Raw genomic sequence first — 21444 nt, 5'->3', positions numbered from 1 at the left:
ACAGGATAAATTAATCCGCCTACAAATTTCTTTACTGAATTAAATATTACCACTACATTTTTAAAACCATGTCTATCTTTATTTCCCCAAAACAATTCAACACAATCACTTTTTAAACGTTTAAGCATTTAAATCATTTTTTTAAACACAGGCTTTTAATACCTAACAAACACTTTGTACTTTTTAAAACACTTTTAACCTAGGCCAGGCCCTGTTATTACCTTACATCCCACCGATAATGCCTTGCATTACGTGTGGGAAGAAAACACTTCAATTTGCTCAACTTGCCATTGGCTCAAACATTGGCTCAATTTGAACATATTAGCCCACACAGCTTCAAGGATGCACTTTCATGCTAGGTTTAGGACCTCATATTGAAGCTTATAGAGAACTCAACCGATGTATAGAACAATATTTTAAAATGATCTAATTGGGTTTAGATACAGTACAAGCATCATGAAACCTCTAACACAATACATTAATTTGACTTGGAGAAAATATTTTGGGGTTTCTTGAGGTTTCTTCCTTTGCAAACTCTATGAAATGATGACCTCTTCCTTAATATTTGGTCAAATTATAAACGTTGTGTATGGTTTCCCTAGAAACAAGTGGCTCAACTTACCCCTTTTGGCTCAACTTATCCCACTCTCCCCTATAACAGAAGTGAACCTCAACTATTTTCGACTCGTCAAAGCCTTACAATCAAAGCCAATGCTTAATTTGAAATTATATATAAAAATGTATCTGGCTAAAATGTTATAACTGGATTTGTGAATTAAGAAGTCTAAAAAAAACAACGGATAATATTATATTTGACGCACTGTACAGACGGTGAGGTGAGATGAGATTCATGAGGATAAGAGTAGGCCTTTTTTTTCTACTCTCCCCTCACATCTCTACGCCTCCTGCCAGTTGCGTGCCCTATTCGTGATGCAGATTTGAGGCGCCAAAACGAATGTCAAGGGGCGGAGCGCGCTTCGGCGCACTCACAGGGCAGGAGGAATTTAGCGAGGCACAAGTGTGCAGAGTAGCACGGAATCCAAGGACTGAAACACACGGAGAGACCTGGCACAGAGATGTGGCTACTGTCTTTCATTTTACCAATTTTGAGGTTGTATTTAGTGGGAGTTAAAGTTATTCTGTATCAACTGTTCAACAAGCCTTTTACGTTACCAGATTAGACTGATGTTCATCCCCGTATTCATTACAGATATTGAATGCAGCAGGAGTGGTGATCACTTCTCCTAGCCTTTAACGTTAGCTGCTGGCTAGAGCTGCCTGTTAACGGTAACTACATAGCTAGCTAATGAAGGCTTTCAACAACAATGGCCAAATTGACTGACTAGCTAACGAATTAATGTCAAATGCAACCACTGTTAAACAAATTGTCGAGGAATTAATATAACGATCTGTCTTAAATCATGCTGCAAGTGTTATGTGATAGTCCACTACTACTGTACCTATATCCTTTGTTGTTAGGACATGATCTGCTTTCCATAACCAGTATTTTCAAGCACAAAATATGAATTAATATCAACATTCTATTGTCACAAATGTACACAACCCCAGACCTAGGGTACTTTAACCCTCAATTTGAGTATACTGTTTGTATGCTCACTGATTCTACAAAAAGCTGCAATGGGAATGTTTACAAAATATATATTCCTATGCACATTTTCAGAATTCATAGTATGCCATAATACCATTCCTTGTAAGGTGAATCACATGTCATGGTCATCTCACTACATATCTTCATTGCCTTGTGTGAACTATAGTGCATTTGGGTGGATAGGGGAAATCAATGACCTTTATCCCATATTTCCCCATATTCACCTAATGGCTGAATGTTGAAATCCTCATGTGAAACTGTGGTCTAGCCTATGCACTGACACAATAGCAATGTTGTATTCTGTCTCGTTATAGAAAATACCAATTAGCCTTGACCCCCCATCATATCAAAGCATGCTAAGAATTCAGTGATGTCATTTAGAGCCTAAGCTGTACTGAAGTTAGTTTTAGCCTTGGCAAAATATGCTTGTGTAATTGGGCCCTATGCTTTATGGTGAGAGACAGAGTCAGGCAATTTTTTGTATCCCAATCAAGATAAGACCGGCTAGTAATTAGAGAGATGATTGGATAAACAAAATTGTCAATACTCAAAGCAGATTGCATTGTGTCCCCTAGATTTATACACAATGTCCTCCACAGCATGGGAGAGGCAAGTTCAATTCTGTACTGGCTCTTAGAATAATTTATTCAGAGAATAGGTTGAATTACAAATAAGAAAAAATGTAGTTATAGCCTATTAATTACTGCGTTAAAAGCCCCTGTCTGACGTTTTCCTTTGTTATCTCACGCTACCTTTATCTCACTGCCTTTGTTAGGTACTCAGTAATTAGTGAAGGCACCTAAAAGGATATTTCTCAAAGGAACAAAATGGAGGCCAAAGGTGTTTCCTCACTTTGTCGCACATCCAAAGGCAAAAAGTAAAGTATGGAGTTATTTCGGCTGTTACACCGATGCAGACGGGTGTATACTACACTGGAGGAGGATCTTCTGTCACATATGTATGACTCAAAAGAGCATATTCTGGACCTCCCGGGTGGCGCAGTGGGCTTGGCCTGTAGGGTTTTCCTTGAATTATAAAATGTAAAAGAGCATATTCCAGCAACACCTCCAATCTCTCTTACCACCTGGAGAAGAACCACCCATTTGAGTTCTGTGAATTTGTGAGGAGCAACACAGAGCAGATGCGTGAGGCAGTCGCAACGGCCTACTCCAAGATAAAGACTGAACCTATACAGCAGGGAGCCATCCTGAAGCAGAGCCCAGCATTCTAAAATATGAACCGACGGCATAATGATCTGACATCTGCGTTCTTCAGCTTTGTCTGTGAAGGGATGTACCCCGTGTCTGTGGTGGAAGAATCCAGATTCAGGCCCTTTTAAGGACTGCAGATCCAAGGTACTTGCCCCCTAGCAGAATCGACGTGGCAATGAAGGCCCTACCACAGAGGTACAATCAGATCCGAGGTGCAGTGCTGGGTGAGGTGAACTGCGGTGTCTCAACTGACCTTTGGCAAAGCCAAACCCAGAACAGGACCTACATCTCCCTGTCCATGCACTCTTTGAACGAAAACGGACTAGGTTCCGGTTTCTCCATGAGTTCCAGGTGCCTGAAAACTTTTGAAGTTCCAGAGGACAATACAGCTGAGAATATTACCGGAGCATTGTACGAAGCCTTTGTTGAATGGGGGATAACTCACAAAGTCAACGGTGCCACCATTAACGGTTCATTGGACATTGTGAAAGCTTGCTCTCTTCTGGATCTATCCGTGCAGATGCCTTGCCTTTACAACACTAAAAATTGAGGGATGGACGAGGCCTTTCAGCTGTTAACAGATTTCTGGAACGTTGCCGCAAACATTTTTGATTATTTCCAGCAGTCCATGATGGCTATGTATCTGCTGTGTGAGAAGCAGAGGCAGCAAGGCCTAGCCCAGTGTGTCCTCATCAGAGACAGGGTCCGATCCTGGGTGTCCACGCTGACTATGCTCCAGCGCCTGAAAGAGCTGCAGGCCATTATCAGTGTGGTACTCATGGAGGACAGTGACAACCATCAGCTGAATTTCAAGGACAGTGAATGGAACATGGTTGAGGGATTGATTGGAGTTCTGCAACCTTTCAAATTGGTAGCTGACATGATAACAGACTGTAGATATCCTACCATTTAGTATGGTGAGGACAGTTCTTCACATGCTGCTGAACACAACCCTCAAGGCCAAAGAAGGGGACACAAAAGAGGTTGGCATGCCAAAGAGGTCATCTCCAAGGTGTTGTCCAGCACCTACCCGCAGACGTCTGGGATTGCAACATTTCTCAACGTCGCCACTTTCCTGGATCCCCGTTACAAGAGTCTTCCTTTCCTGTCCCCCAATGACCGCTCCCAAGTGGAGAGTAAAGTCATTGAGGAGGCCAAAGCCATTCTTGAGAAACAGAGGAATGAGAATGTGGTCACAGTTGAATTGGCTCTTCTTTCTGATGAGCCACCCAATGACTCTTGACAAACTGTTTCCTTCATTTAGCAATGCATACATTTACATTTACATTTAAGTCACATTTAAGTCACCCTTTGGCTGTGATATTTTGCCAGTCAGGCAATGACGAGAACCAAGAGGAGCTACACGCTCAGGTCGTGGAAGAGCTGAGCAACTTCAAATCCCAGAAGCTCCTGGGTCTCAACGAAGGCCCTCTCCATTGGTGGTCGGACCATATGGGCTTATTCCCTACTCTCCCCAAGGTGCTCCAGAAGTACTGGTGTGTCCCCGCCACCAGTGTCCCCTCCCACAGACTATTCAGATCCTCAGGGACTTTCTTCTGTGGTAAGAGGAACTACCTCACCCTGGCACATGTAGACCAACAGGTGTTTCTCTATGAAAACTCACGGCGATGCCATGAGTCTGAACCTATTGAGGATGACTCAGGGGAATGGGGCTTGAGACTGGAGCCGGACTCTGGGTCAGACCATGGAATAACTGGGCAGGCCGCTGCCCACTACCAAACAGTTACAATACCCTAATCCTAAAGGAAATACTTAACTAAATTTCCTCAGCATATATTCTTATGTTGTCTACGAGTAAAAAGGATTGATGTGAGTGTAACATCTGGTGAATTTTCCATTTCTGATCATGCTGCAATTTTATTTGATGTAGGGCTAAATGTCTTTTAATGCCCCAAATATTCAAGTCATTTCTGAGTCCTTGTTTGCTTTGCTCTTTGAAGTCCTTAGACTGTTTAAGATGTCTTTACAGTACGTTTGAGATAAGCTTTTGACGTGCCAAGCTTTGTTATCTGTACTGAACTCTCAGAAGAACATAAAGTATAACCTATGTCATTTGAATCTCTGCTTGCTCGTGTTCATTTTGTGTTCAATGTGTCCAATACAATTTCCTCAGATGAGTCCCGATGGGACTACTAAGGTAACAAATTGTATTTATAGGCTTCTCCTCTGTGTTACAGTTGTTTCGGGAATGGAAATCAGCAATGAACTGCCCATTTAGCCACCCACCAGCCGCCACTCGAAAATGTGATGCAAATCTGATGGGGAGAAATGTAATAGAGTTGAAATCTCAACCATCCTGATTACCCTCAGTGCATAGATATGCACTGCGGCTCTAATTTTAGTCATGCTAAACTGTCTGGCCGCTGCATGCTGTGCTTTGTGTGCTTGTTGCGCAAGGTCGTTTTATCTTCAGGGGCAGGAACTGTTGTTGTCAAGCAAAATGGATCTATTTGGCATCAATATTGAAGGGTTCTACCTCCCTGCGTGTTTCAGGACTAGAGGTCGTTACGGACATATTTACCTGTGACTCACTCAACTTCAGTCCGACCCCACACTGTACACTTCAATAACTGCAGATTTTAACCCAATGTAATCTCTGTTCCAACACAAATTGCCCCAAAATGGAAGTACTGTGTGTTTTAGAATGGGCAAAACAAAATGAACTCAGTTAGCGGAATTTAAGCTTTGATTGCTCGTAATTGAGTTGTTCTCAGTGATAGGTTGGACTGGATGGGATAAATATGCCTGTTTGTATCAACCCATAGATGTTCCATTGTATTGCAAGGCAATGGCAACATATGGACCTTAGTTTTCTTTCTCTTCCTCACACAGTTTTGCCCACACAAAATGGAAGGGTTGCCATAGTGACGGGGGGTGCCCGAGGAATGGGTTATGAGACTGCAAGACACCTGGCCAGTCTTGGCATGCATGTGGTTATAGGTATTGTACACACACCCTTTGGTCATGACTCAGTAATCTCCCAAATCATTCTAAAAGGCTCAATCCAACATAGTTGAAGCCTGTGTGCTAAATATCCTTAGGTTCATGTTTTGTTCAATTGTAGCTTGAGTAATGCTATGCTGTTGCACTGATTTTCACTACAGTCCATAAGGGAATCTTCGAAACATTGCTAACACATCCCTGCCTAAGGCAGTTATTTCCTAACCTAATCAAATCTGACTCTCCAATCAAATGTAATGGGGTATTGCAAGGAAATCATTATTAATGTAAGTGTCACTGCTTCAATTAATCAATGAAACCCAAATCAGAAGTGTAGGTTTAGTCTTTCACTTGGCTCTCCCTGGTCTCTATGATGAGGGGAGGATACCTGCTGCTCCAGAGTACCCCCATTCATTCATCCCTCCCTCCATCCTCTTTTTCCCCCCTCATCATTCCTCTCTCCTCCAGCTGGGAACTCTGAAGAGGAAGGCCTGCGAGCTGTGAAGAAGATCCACGAAGAGGGCAGCGAGGGGAAAGGTAATTTCCTCATAACAATTTCCCTTATAGCCTCTCTCTCCCGCTCTATCTCTCTCCCTCTGTCTCTATCGTTTCCACACAGCCATTACAGAATAAATAGGCTACCTCTCAAATAGGTCCACTCCTATACACAGGCAGTAAAGCTATTCAGACATAGGCCTATGTACATGAGTGCCCTGTGTTTCCCGGGGTAAAAATGTGGGTGCACGTTGGTAAGAGTAAACTACTCTCCTGCTTTGTAACCGAGGGAGGATGTCTGTCCACCTGCACCTTGTCAGAGGAGGTTTGGACGCCAGAGTCCATTCCAAAGACAATTACCTAAAGGCTGCAGGTTTTCTCTAAATATTCCCTTAAATGTACCTTTTCCATTTATTTTGATAAAAGCAAAGCCGTGTCACGCGAATGGGAGCAGGGGAAAGGCGAGGGAGATGTTTGTTTGTCTGTGCTTGTGTTTGATGAGTACGAGGAGGAAAGCGAACTGCTGCCAACCAGTCTCAGTTTCATGGTCATGCAGATGTGATTTAAAGAGAGGCTGTTTGGAAAGGAGCAGGGAAGACAGCATCTTTTGATCCCAAGCAGACAGCTTCTCTTCTCCCTTCCTCACTGGTGCTAAGATGACAATGATCATAGCACAGCTCCAGTCAGCCAGGGTAACACAATTGTCATGTACGCCCTTTGTTTTTATTTTACCTTTATTTAACCAGGCAGGTCAGTTAAGAACACATTCTTATTTTCAATGACGGCCTGGGAACAGTGGGTTAACTGCCTGTTCAGGGGCAGAACGACAGATTTGTACTTTGTCAGCTCGGGGGTTTGAACTCACAACCTTCCGGTTACTAGTCCAACGCTCTAACCACTAGGCTACCCTGCCGCCCTGCGCCACAGAATAATAATGACAGACGTGGAAATGAGAAATGGGCTTGTTTGTATTAAAAACAAGAAATGTACCCTTGGTGCCTGGAATCCCCCTCGTCTCCCCCTCTCCGCCCAGCCCTGGCATGTACTGTCAGGCAAGCAGTGATTAGCAAACCTCTTAACAAGTTATGTGGGAGGCAAAACGGTAAGAGTTCCTACATGAACAGGGATATCTTGTTGTCTTATATAGTGTGTTCTAGTCGGCCTGAGAGCCAATAACAATGTCTGCCATATAGATGCATTTCCGAGCTAATTTTTGTATGTGTATTTCATGCCCTCTCCTATATCTGAGCACGTTTGGTATTAGCTCTATATGTCGGGAGTTTGTCCTCGTCACCCAACACATAATCACTCCATACCACTGTGTTTGTTTGCTGTCCTAGATTGGATGGTTGAGGAAATGTTGGTGTGGCATGTCACCAGGAATTCTCCTCTGACCTTTGTATGGCCAGAATGTCTAACCTTGCTTCATCAGCAGCATACGGAGACAATAGAACAGATTTGTGTGTTGTCAGAATGTGTTTGCTAAATCACCAGCCAGGCAAGACAATGTTTAGAGACAGTAGCTTCAGGTCCTATTAAGCCTCATTTATTCAGCCCCCTCCACAGTTTAACCTTGTTCCCTATTCAAGACTGACCGCTTCAGAGACGTCTACATAAGAGGGGAAATCAACCAGGGCCCGGTTTCCCATAGAGATGTAATGTATCAGCTCCAGGGGATTTTAATTAAGAAAATCTGTTCCCAAGTATTCCCACTCATAATAGAGAGACACATGATGGTTTACAAATGTAAGCAAGGTTTGAAATGATTATGTTTAGTCAAATATATCTGTTTGGGCTTCTTGCGGTCAATTTGTAGCCTTCAAATTATTTGTAATTATGTTCTGGCCTACGGCCATCCACTCAATAAAAAATGTATTTGAACTCTGACCTATAGCAACAAATATTTAGCCGGCATATTCTAATGCTTACCCTATGTGATCTATGCAGAGTTACTCCACCTCAAGAATTGCATTTGGTGAAAGGCTCGGCACACGCATACTCAGGCTGACTGACTCTCGTTCAGGCAAATGAGAAATAAGTGCACTCAGGCTATCCGGAAGGCCAAAGTTAGTTACTTTAAAAAGCACTTCTCTCTCTGTGGGTCTAACCCCAAGAAGTTCTGGAAAACGGTTCTGGAAAAGACCTGGAGAATAAACACTCCTCACAGCTGCCCGTGTCCCTTAAAGTTGATGATGTGCTTACTGACAAGAAGCACATAACCAAGCTCTTTAAATCACCACTTCATTAAGTCAGGATTTCTTTTTGACTCAACCATGCATCCTTGACCGTCTGTCACATTCTGACCATCGTTCTTGTGTGTTTTCCTTGTTTTAGTGTTGGTCAGGACGTGAGCTGGGTGGGCATTCTATGTTGTGTGTCTGGTTTGTCTATTTCTATGTTTGGCCTGCAATGGTTCTCAATCAGAGGCAGGTGTTAGTCATTGTCTCTGATTGGGAACCATATTTAGGTAGCCTGTTTTGCGTTGGGTTTTGTGGGTGGTTGTCTCCTGTGTCAGTGTTTGTACCACATTGGACTGTTTCGGGTTTTCCATGTTTCTTGTTTTGTAGTCTATTTCATGTATAGTTTCGTTATTAAAAGAACCATGAATTATAACTATGCTGCGTCTTGGTCCGATCCCTGCTACACCTCTTCTTCAGAGGAAGAGGAAGAAGAGAACCGTTACAACATTTCCTCAACTTCCACCCCCTCTAATGCGACTAGCCCCGATGCTCCTCCCTCTTTTTCCCCTGCCCCGCTACAAAGTTTTCCCTGCAGACGGTCACTGAGTCTGAGGTGCTAAAGGAGCTCCTTAAACTTAAACCAAAAAAAAACATCTGGGTCAGATGGTTTAGACCCTTTCTTCTTTAAGGTTGCTGACCCTATCATCACCAAGCCTATCTCCAAACTTTTTAACCTGTCTCTCCTCTCTGGGGAGGTTCCCATTGCTTGGAAGGCAGCCACGGTCCGTCCTTTATTTAAAGGGGGAGATCAAGCTGATCCTAACTGTTATAGGGCTATTTCTATGTTGCCCTGTTTATCAAAAGTGCTGGAAAAACTTGTCAATAATCATCTCACTGGCTTTCTTGATGTCTTCGTTTGCTCTCTGGTTTGCAATCTGTTTTCACTGCAGCCTTAAAGGTCCTCAATGATGTCACCATTGCCCTTGATTCTAAGCAATGTTGTGCCGCTATTTTCTTTGACTTGGCCAAAGCTTTTGATATGGTTGACTATTCCATTATTGTGTGCTAAGGAGTATTTATGTCTCTAAGGGGTCTTTGGCATGGTTTGCTAACTACCTCTCTCAAAGAGTGCAGTGTATAAAGTCAGAACATCTGCTGTCTCAGCCACTGCCTGTCACCAAGGGTGTACCCCAAGGCTCGATCCGAGGCCCCATGCTCTTCTCAATTTACATCAACAACATAGCTCAGGCAGTAGGAAGCTCTCTCATCATCCATCAGATTTACCACCAATGCTCCTTATAGGATACATCACTGCATTCTATACTCCTCTGTAAACTGGTAATCTCTGTACCCGTCGCAAGACCCACTGGTTGATGCTTATTTATAAAACATTCTTAGGCTCCACTCCCCCCTATCTGAGTTATCTACTGCAGCCCTCATCCTCCACATACAACACCCTTTCTGCCCGTCACATTCTGTTAAAGGTCCCCAAAGCACACACATCCCTGGGTCGCTCATATTTTCAGTTCGATGCAGCTAGCGACTGGAACGAGTTGCAACAAACACTTCAACTGGACAGTTTTATCTCAATCTTTTCATTCAAAGACTCAATCATGGACACTCTTACTGACAGTTGTGACTGCTTTGCGTGATTTATGGTTGTCTCTACCTTCTTGCCCTCTGTGCTGTTGTCTGTGCTCAATAATGTTTGTACCCTGTTTTGTGTTGCTACCATGTTGTGCTGCTGCTAAGTTGTGTTGCTACCATGTTGTTGTGTCATGTGTTGCTGCCATGCTATGTTGTTGTGTTAGGTCTCTCTTTATATAGTGTTGTGTTGTCGGGATGTGTGTTTTGTTTTTATCTAATTTATTTGTACTTTTAAACCCAGGGCCCCGTCCCCGCAGGAGGCCTTTTGGTAGGCCGTCATTGTAAATAAGAATTTGTTCTTAACTGACTTGCCTAGTTTAACAAAACACTAAATGAAGATTTGGCACATCATTGGGCACATGTTAGGCTACACATTAGTAAATATATTGAGGCAAACATTACAGACAGTAGCGTAGCCTACAAATAGCTAAATAAAACTAAATTGAATGAACATTACATTGAGTTCAATATCATTTAAATACATGCCTATATATAGCCTACTGTATGGATATTGTAATACAGTTATCTCGGTTTTCATTTGAAGCATCATAATATCCTTTGCTTGTTTGTAACAATTGCAAAGACATTGGCGACTTTGTATTTGTATTCGTCCTGAAGTTATCTGAAAGAAAGACAGATAAACAAGTTGATTTTGTGTTAGCTGAGATCATCTGTGTATGAAGTGACGCGGACGGTCAAAAAACGATGCACTTGTCTGTTCTACGAATGGTCTGAGACAGCCATTACATACAAAGCGTTTCTCAAGGGCAACTGTAGTGCCCACGGTTTTGTAAAACAGTGCCGAGATTTAAAGGTGATCCGACAAAGTTCTAACGATGAGTTTATCCTCAAAATGGTTTTTGGGAAGCCGGGCTCAGAGCTATGGACGGCCGCGTGCCATTGACCAGAATGTCAACAGTCAATTCTACCGATGATTCTACAAACCAGCAAAAACAGCCAGATCTCGTTGAAACCCCAGCAGGTGAATGCTATAACACACCGCGACGTGGCCAAACGATTGGACAGACACCGTGGCTTTTAGCTGTTTGCCGTCGCCGTGTCTGAGCCTTTGTCCATTCAACACGTTTTGCTGTGATACTGTGGGACCGCAACCGCTGTACTGCTGTACAGTCAACCTGTTATTTACGGTCATCTGGAAACATACAGCATCTGCTGGTATTTTATGATCATTGCCATTTCTCGGCAATGAAAGTTGGTGACATTATTTTTTTTAAGTGTCATAGACAGCCCAGCGTTTTAGTTTGCGACACCAGTGGCTGCATCCATCTCCTTTAACGAGTGAGAGATGAATCTCATGCCAATGGGACATCCTGCTGATTTGCCATCCAATCTGCCTTCTCCTTTTTCTGAGCAGCATCAATCTATCCTATAAGCTCCTAGAAATTGAGCTCCGAGTTGCCGCTGGATGGTCAAACTAGCAGCCAGCCTGTTGCCTTTCCTGTTATTGGACAGCAGCTGGTCAGAACTGGTCAGAGAGAGAATGTAATTCAGTATTTCAACACGTCTTTGGATGAGACATCTTTGTTGATTTTCCAGATGGCACGACGCCTTCTCGTCTGTGCCCTCCAGCTGGCTATTTGGCACTGTGACTAGTCTGGAGGATACCCTTCATTCCTTCATGACAGATCTGGCACCATGACAAAGCTCTGGCACCAGAGATGAACTGGAACAATATTTACTACAGCATGGGTATTTTATCCAATTAATTATTGTAATCTATGCAAATATTGGTCAATATTGGACTGTGATTTAGAATAGAGATAGCTTATTGGGGATCACACATTCTCAGTGGAGATATTACATTTGTTATGGCTATGTTCATTTTTTTGGAGGATAAATGCACAGTAAAATCCTAAGAGCTTGATATTTACGAGAGTTTAAGTGTTGAAGTAGAAGAAAGGAAGGAGGAGAAAGGGAATAATTATGCGTTCGTTTTGGATATCTGTACGGTGTTAGATGAGTTCCACTGCAATGATTTCTAAAGCATATAACCACCATATAGTTAGTCATACAAGGGACAATTTCTACTCTTTGTAAATCACAGTCTCTTGGGATGACCTTTTACAAGCCATTAGCCGGGCGAATGCTCTGTTATCTCCCACTTAAGATATGACATCGTTAGCTAGCAAGGCCTTTGTTGACTCACTGTGACACACTGATTATTACAGAGAGATGTCCTCTGTCCTTTCCTCTCTACAGCTACATGGCTGTCAATTGACCTCTCTGACCCCTCGCTTTGCACAAATTTGTTCAGTACAGTTATGGGTCGTTAGTACACACACACACACACATCTCCTATGGGTCTTTCCTAGTACCCTTATGAAGCCATTTACAGAAAGATTTTAACAATAAAAGGTTGATTTTTGAAGCAAACTTCCATTTTCCTACCAAGAGTTGCTGAATATCTTTTAATCTGTAGTACTCATTCCCAACAGAACATCTACTTTTATCGTGGATTTCTCTAGCTTTCTCTACTCTTATTTTATGGAGCCATTTATACGTCAGCTCAACAATGCTTGAAACACTGTTCACTCTTTACACTCAGTGGGGAAGAGTCCCGTGATTAGTGTAATGCAGAGTAATTATTGGACAGTAATTTGTTTAATTATGTGCTTGAGCACTTGGTTCGGGGACGCCACAAGCTGTACCAAGTGGTTCAGAGATATGACATTCTGATTCGTGTGCGTGTGTGTGTGCGTGTGTGTGTGGGGCTAATGTCCTTACTCGATACTATTGTGTAAAACCCTGAATTCCTAGCCATGGAGCGAGCTTCAGTCATGACATTCTTGTTCCTGTCACATTATAGCGTTGACTTTTAAAATGCTTTGACTTCATTTAATTAGGATTTAATGTGGCCCTTTTTTCTTCTTTTTTTTTAACGTTGGAGCAGTTATCAAGATACAAACGGTATCTATTTGCCTTGCACTGTTATGCAGATGAGTAAAGTTCAGTGAAGCACTCTGTCCACTCTGTCTCTTCCTGTGGGTGATGGAAATAAACGCGCTGTCATTTGGCCCATCAGAATGATTCCTGCGTACACAATTAACTCTCCACCTTTTCTTGTAACATTTCGTCGGTTATAGTTTCCATACCAGGGCATATTGGATCTACATCTACATGTGCTTTGTGCTCTTTTATTACACTGCTGATGAGATCATGTTTAATTCATGCCAGGTCACTGAGTGTATTGCCATAATGTAATCTACCTCGTTGTTCAGTTTTAGTCTCACGGTTTATTGTGTACTACTGAATGAGACCATGGCTTATCATACAGCTGTTTATCCTTCAGGGGGAAAGGAAGTATAAGATTAGGATTTGCATAATTAGGATTCCTGAGATGTTACATGCAAGGAGGGTGCTTTATGTGTATGAGGAGAGAGGACTTTATGCATATAACATTTACTTGGAAGTTTCTACTCCTTGAAAGCCTTTGCAATAATTTGTCTTGCCATTTATGGACTGGTATGTCAATGGTTGATGTAAAGCTAAATTTAAGGAGGACGTCTTGTCCTGACCAGTGTTAGTACTACTGTAGCTAAGCAGACGTCTATGTTAGGGTTAGGGTTGGGGCGGAAGGTAGCCTATAGTGGTTAGAGCGTTGGACTAGTTATCGAAAGGTTCCAAGATTGAATCCCCGAGCTGACAAGGTAAAAATCTGCCATTCTGCCCCTGAACAAGGCAGTTAACCCACTGTTCCTCGGCCGTCATTGGAAAACTTAACCTAGTTAAATAAAGGTTTTTTTAAAAAGGGAGAAAAAAGGGTTAGGGTTGTATCTCCCTCACTAACTTTAAGCATCAGCTATCTGAGCAGCTCACCGATCGCTGCAGCTGTACACAGCCCATCTGTAAATAGCCCATTCAACTACCTACCTCATCCCCACATTGTTTTTATTTACTTTTTTTGCTCTTTTGCACACCAGTATTTCTACTGGCACATCATCATCTGCACATCTATCACTCCAGTGTTAATTTGCTAAATAGTAATTACTTCACTACTATGGCCTATTTTTTGCCTTACCTCCTTACTCCATTTGCACACACTGTATATAGCTTTTTCTATTGTTATTGACTGTTCTCTTGTTTATTCCATGTGTAGCTCTGTGTTGTTGTTTTTTGTCGCAATGCTTTGCTTTTTCTTGGCCAGGTCGCAGTTGTAAATGAAGACTTGTTCTCAACTGGCCTACCTGGTTAAATAAAGGTGAAATCAAAAAAATTAATAAAAAAATGTATTATAAGCATAGGAAAATTGTAATGTTTGTTTGTAATTTGTTGATGCCTGTATACAGTTGAAGTCGGAAGTTTACATACACCTTAGCCAAATACATTTAAACTCAGTTTTTCACAATTCCTGACATTTAATCCTTGTAAAAATTCTCTGTCTTAGGGTAGTTAGGATCACCACTTTATTTAAGAATGTGAAATGTCAGAATAATAGTAGAGAGAATGATTTATTTCAGCTTTTATTTCTTCCATCACATTCCCAGTGGGTCAGAAGTTTACATACACTTAATAGGTATTTGGTAGCATTGCCTATAAATTGTTTAACTTGGGTCAAACGTTTTGGGTAGCTTTCCACAAGCTTCCCACAATAAATTGGGTGAATTTTTGCCCATTCCTGCTGTCAGAGCTGGTGTAACTGAGTCAGGTTTGTAATCCTCCCTGCTCGCACATGCTTTTTCAGTTATGCCCACACATTTTCTATGGGATTGAGGTCAGGGCTTTGTGATGGCCACTCCAATAGCTTGACTTTGTTGTCCTTAAGCCATTTTGCCACAACTTTCAACGTATGCTTGATGTCTTCAGATGTTGGTTCAATATATCCATATACATTTCCTTCTTCATGATGCCATCTATTTTGTGAAGTGCACCAGTCCCTCCTACAGCAAAGCACCCCCACAACATGATGCTGCCACTCCTGTGCTTCACGGTTGGGATGGTGTTCTTTTGCTTGCAAGATTCCCCCTTTTTCCTCCAAACATAACAATGGTCATTATGGCCAAACAGTTATATTTTTGTTTCATCAGACCAGAGGACATTTATCCAAAAAGTACAATCTTTCTCCCCATGTGTAGTTGAAAACTGTAGTCTGGCTTTTTTATGGCGGTTTTGGAGCAGAGCGGCCTTTCAGGTTATGTCGATATAGGACTCGTTTTACTGTGGATATAGATACTTTTGTACCTGTTTCCTCCAGCATCATCACAAGGTCCTTTGCTGTTGTTCTGGGATTGATTTGCACTTTTCACACCAAAGTACGTTCATCTCTAGGAGACAATGCGTCTCCTTCCTGAGCGGTATAACGGCTGTGTGGTCCCATGGTGTTTATACTTGCATTTTATTGTTTGTACAGATGAACGTGGTAACTTCAGGCGTTTGGAAATTGCAACAAAAGATGTACCAGACTTGTGGAGATTGGCTGATTTGTTTTGATTTTCCCATGATGTCAAGCAAAGAGGCACTACGTTTGAAGGTAGGCCTTGAAATACATCCACAAGTACACCTTCAATTGACTCAAATGGTGTCAATTAGCCTTCTAAAGCCATGACATCATTGTCTGGAATTTTCCAAGCTGTTTAAAGGCACAGTCAACTTAGTATGTAGACTTCTGACCCACTGGAATTGTGATACAATAAGTCAAATAATCTGTCTGTAAACAATTGTTGGAAAAATTACTTGCACAATGTAGATGTCCTAACCGACTTGCCAAAACTATAGTTTGTTCACAAGAAATTTGTGGAGTGGATGAAAAACAAGTTTTAATGACTCGAACCTAAGTGTATGTAAACTTCCGACTTCAACTGTATTTAGGCATAGAAGAGTGTTAATGTTGTTTGTATGTTTTGTGTTCTGTACACAGTGGTGTTTCTGTTCCTGCGCCTGTGTTCCCTGAGGTCGGTACGGCAGTTTGTCCACAGGTTTAAAGCCAGGGCTCTACCACTTCACGTCCTTGTCAACAATGGTACTTATACGCCAAACAACCTCGTTATTCAATATACCACAACATTCACCTTTTAAAGGGAATCACAGCGTAATTATTTCATCTGAAAAATCAAGCCTCCTGTCTCCGGGTCCTCGGAGGCCTCTGAAATGGCACCCTATTCCTTTTCGTGCACCCCTTTTAACCAGAGCACTATGAGGTAGTGCTCTGCTATAGGAATTTGGCGCCATTTCAGGTGAAGCCCTATTGTGTAGTCCTCCGTGGCAGTTTGTTTGAACAAAATAGCTTTTATTGAGAGAAGGTCTTTGGAGACTCCGGTACTGACTGGCTTGGGGGGCTCCATGCTGTGGTAGCAGTCAGCCACTCTCTGCTCACAAACGGGCTGAATTAATAATTCACCAGTCTCAGCAGCTAACATCACTTATCACACCCTGCTGATGGATAATGGATGGTAGAGGCCGAAGGAAGGGCGTAGTGCAGACGTTAGTGCCACCCCATTGAGAGAGTAATGATAGGGAAAGGTCATCGCTACACAGACCCCGGATGTGTCCCAAACAGTACCCTGTTCTCTGTATAGTATGCTACTTTCGACCAGGACCCATAGGGCTCTGGTCAAAAGTTCTGCACTAGATACGGAATAGGGTGCCGTTTGGCACGTAGGCTCCTATAGCATTCTGATTTCCCTGAATTCCCCCCGTCAGTAGAGTTGTCGTCACGCCGTGAGTTCTCTCTGTCTATGCCCTATGCTTTAGTAAGCAAAGCAAGGCCTAATGCCACCTTGTATCTCTTTCACTTTCGACGTCTAATTGCGTGTCGAATAGTGTTATTGACAAACGAATCGTTGTAATCTCCATTACCATGTAGTCAATGGTGTTTAAGTTCGAGTAATGAGCCGTTTCAGTCTACATTAGGGGAACGGTGTCTGCTTGAGAGACCATAGACTGATAGACTGATCTGCAGACAGGTCTTGTTGACCATCATCTGCAAGTGTTATAGCACACCTAGAGGTGTGGCGTCTATAGAGGGAGTGTTTTTAATAATAACTTATTAAGAATATATGCCATGTAGACAGCTGTTATATCTTGTCGACATATCGATTGAATATTTCTAGGGTATTTTTTCTAGCCGCTATGCTTCTGCCTCTGCATTGCATTGCTCTTTGGGCTTTTAGCCTGGGTATCTGTAAAGCACTTTGATTGAAATGTCATATTGCTTGTCCTTCATAGCCGGTGTCATGCTGGTTCCCGAGGGAACAACGGAGGACGGTTTCGAGCTGCACTTTGGTCTGAACTATCTAGGACACTTCCTGTTGACAAACCTCCTCCTGGACAAACTGAAGATGTCTGGGAGACACGACGCCTGCTCCCGCGTCGTCACCATGTCCTCCGCCACACACTACGTTGGAAGACTCAATATGGAAGACCTACAGGGCAGGTAGGGGACCAGGACCTGCGTCTGTATTCATGATCCCAGCACTCCTACCCTGAGACGCTTCATGAATACAGACCCAGATTATTTGGTATATGGCTTCCAACATTGTTCTCAGGTGTCAATTGATTGCTGAAATTGAATCAATCTCTCGAAATCAAAATCCCGACGTGGTATTGTCATCTCTTTGGTATTAGTCATGGTTGATGGACAATCAAGTAGCACATTTAAAACCATTACCACTGTGGTAGTAGTATTTATCTGTTGGCTACGGGTGAATGTCATTCTCAATTCAAGATACAAGCTATATCCAATGAATCTCATTGGCCGACAAAGCCTCTTGATTCCCATAACCTTTTTTTCCCATAACCTTTTTTGATACTCGTAAAATATTTTACCTCAATAAAAACACTAACATTTCCTAAAATGTTCTTACCAGGACAACATTATTAGGTTTTGATGACAGATAGTGTTGTGTGATAAACCATTATTATACAGTCTGTTTTGAGAGGCTCCTTGCCTCAAGGGCAGAACAGCGGTGTCTCTCTCTTTCTCGCCTGCGAATTTAGATGTGACAGATGGCTTCGTCACATCTGGGAGAAATGAGTGGATGATGCTGCCGGCTACAAGGGCTAGCTGCAACGGTGCCATCTAGAAACAATCTCACGCTGTAAGAAAAAGAAACGGGGGGGGGGGAACACACGTTATAGATTGGATATTTCACAGTCCGATGCTCTTATGACCTTCACAGTGCGTTTGCACAGAGAGGTTGCTTTGCTTTTGAACAGTGTTTATGGTGTTAACAATAAGTCCATCTATTCAGTACAGTACAGACACTGTATAATAGACATTGGGTTTAGTCATGCAGATAGCTTAGTAGGGGGCATTGGATTGAGAACAACAAGGCTGTAGACAACAAGAATAAGTACGTTATGTATGTTAATTCGCTTAGGTTATTTGGACATACTAAACTGCCAAGTTATCGTATTATAAAGCATGGCTTAACCCGAGATAAACGGTCTCTCGTCCTCTCCCTCTTTCTCCATTTCTCTCCCCATCCCTCTCTCTCCCTCCCTCCAGGTCCTGCTACAGTGTGCATGGTGCCTACTCTCAGAGTAAACTGGCTCTAGTTCTCTTCACACACCATCTGCAGGAGAAGATAACAGCAAGAGGGTTCCCAGTAACATCCAACGCAGTAGACCCAGGCATGGTGGACACTGACCTGTACAACAACCTCTGCATTCCAGCCCAGGCAGCCAAGAAACCTGTTGCCAAAATGCTGTTTAGGGTAAAGTAGAATCTTAATCTAGATGACCATTCGAATATCTAAAGGCCACCTGAGGGGGAAAAATGCATCAAATACACTGTAGATATGGGCCACATTCCATCTCAAAACTAACAACAGTGTCATATTATTTCACCTAACTGTCTTATACTTCCCTATAGGATAACATAAACGATGCTTGACAGTTCTGTAAGACTGTTAAGGGTACGGTAAACGACCTTTACAATTATTTTGGAATTTGGCATACTTGAGGAAAAAAATGCACCGAAGATAGATATGGTAATAGGTGAAGCTTCTACGCTTGATCAATGCTTAACAGCGGTGATTGATGTGAATACTAATAAGGTGCAACACATGTGGAATGGTCCAGGCTTTTACTGCTCAGGCTTCATAATGACTTTTTCTGTTGATCATATTGCCGTAGAATCCCGGTGTTTTAAAAAGGATTATAATTGCATTCTTGGGGTTCTGAGATAGTAAAAGCATGTGAATTATAGTCGCATCAAATGGTGTGTTAAATGGGGTGGTCAATTTATTCCGAACCACAGGTGAGTGAGAGGCACAGGAGGTTGGTGGCACCGTAATTGCGGAGGACGGGCTCGTGGTAATGACAGTAGCGTAATAGGTGGAATGGGATCAAATGCATCAAACATTGTTTACAGGTGCTTTTAATGCCATGTGTTTGATGCCATTCCATTCGCTCTGTTCCAGCCATTATTATGAACTGCCCCCCCCCCCCCCAGCAGCCTCCACTGGTGAGAGGGTGTGTGTATTCATGAAAACTACATCACAATTTGTGAGAAACTTGTGCCAATAATCCCCATTATCATTAGCAGTTTAGCATTTTTCTTCATGAATCTTGTTCTGAAGGCAGCTCTGCAGAGTGGTCACTAGCTGGCACAAAATCATCAAATCATTTAAAACCTAATGCCTAACCCTATCCTTAAATTAAGAACAAAATGTACTTTTTGTTTTCATGAACTTTTACAATAAAGCCAATTTTGGCTTTGCAACATGCCCATCTTACGGAAATTGCTCAGTTCTGCCTCGTCCCAATAAACGTCAACCTGCTTATAAAATTTAGCGGCAAACAACAAATTAGCTGCAAGCAAAATGCATGTGGCAGTACTGGTAATTGTATTTATTTCATAGTTATTTAAATGACCCTTGAATCTGCTACTAAAACATCACATTGCATGTTCACAGATTCATTCTGTATTATGGCATTATAATAGGGACAATGTAGACAATTTGCTTTTTTTGTCTGAATAGATTTAGATGACTGTCCTTTTTAACACAGAGAAATGTGCTGGGAAAATAAGCTTGTTGGGCTTTAAGAGTTAAAAAAAAAAATACAGTATTTCAAGGGTGACAATATAAAGATAGCCTGCAAAACATCTGGATTTCATTTCCTCAATACTCATATTCCACAAAGATAGTGAGTTGATATTGTCAGACATTGATATTTATCTCCGTCATAATTGGAGGCTTTTATCTTGGACCTGGGGTCTAGCGCCGAATCGTATTTCATTATCTGTCTGATTGTTCGGGTTGTGTGTGTTTGGAAAAATGTCTCATATCCACTGAGGTTTGGATTGCCAAGTATTGCAGCATTTTGTATTGCAGCATTTAGTATTGCAGCACTTGTTTGGCCAACTAACTGCAGTATTGGATGGCAGCTATGTGATGCCGACTGGCCACAGATGGTTGCTCAAGCCTTTGTCCAAATTACAAGTGATGATCACCCTAAGAAATATGGACCTGCATGAAATATTGTTTCGTTCAATGTTCGTCACTTTTCCTTTCTCTACAAGTATTTATTTTATAAGTGAGACGTATATGTGTGCTGTCCAAGGCGAATATTCATTTTATATACACATGTCTGGACGCCTTAGATTGCTGTAGAAACTGTTTGTCATATATCTAAATAGCCTAATTCTAATCTCGTCCGCCCAGCCGCCTCTCTAGCAATTGGGGACAAGGTGTAACTAACTGAAGCTGCTTAGCAATTCAGCTGTGAAATGTATTTTACATTTTGAAAATGGAACAGGGGACACCATCCTGTTTATGAAAGCGTTGATGTTGCCGGTTCGAATGATTGATAGAACTGGGCTTCAGTTTACAATTTTGAAAATGGAACAGAGGACCACTATGTTTCTGAAGAACTAGCCTGTCCCTGCCTGTCCATTCTTTTTTAAAGTGTTATTTCTGTGTCATCTCCAGACCCCAGCCGAGGGAGCGTCTACATCTATCCTGGCTGCCACTGCCTCGCAGCTGGAGGGGGTCGGAGGCTGCTACTTCTATAACGGGGAGAGAACTGAATCCGCTGACATTACTTACGATCACAACGTGAGGGCTGAGCTGTGGAAACAGTGCTGTGCGCTGGTTGGTCTTCGGGAGTCCTAGAGGAGACACCAGGAACCATGATCTTAGAAGTATGCCAAGATCAGTGGCATGACACCTCCCTCCAGCGTCAACAACAACCAAGCTGTGTCCCAATTCTCAAGCCTTCCCTTCGGCCCCAAGTGTGCACTTGTTCCCTTCCCTTCATGGATTTAAAAGCACTGGTATAGGAGATATGGTAGCAACTCCCTCTAGCCTTTAAATTCATGGGGAGGAGAGCACAAGTGCATATTTTAGTAGTGAGGGGATACAGCCCAAGTCAGCCCCAG

At 42.4% G+C, this 21444-nt stretch overlaps 2 pseudogenes; both read left to right on the top strand.

Annotated features, from left to right (window-relative positions):
* The first annotated feature begins 1007 nt into the window (after nt 1-1007).
* Nucleotides 1008-21178, top strand: LOC135542523 (dehydrogenase/reductase SDR family member on chromosome X-like; annotated as a pseudogene).
* Nucleotides 2053-4578, top strand: LOC135541074 (E3 SUMO-protein ligase ZBED1-like; annotated as a pseudogene).
* Nucleotides 21179-21444: the final 266 nt, after the last annotated feature.

The sequence above is a fragment of the Oncorhynchus masou genome, chromosome 6, assembly GCF_036934945.1.
Source record: "Oncorhynchus masou masou isolate Uvic2021 chromosome 6, UVic_Omas_1.1, whole genome shotgun sequence".
In the NCBI taxonomy this organism is placed as follows: domain Eukaryota; kingdom Metazoa; phylum Chordata; class Actinopteri; order Salmoniformes; family Salmonidae; genus Oncorhynchus; species Oncorhynchus masou.
The sequence above is the reverse complement of the archived record's forward strand: the minus strand, read 5'-3'. Positions and strand labels throughout refer to the sequence as shown.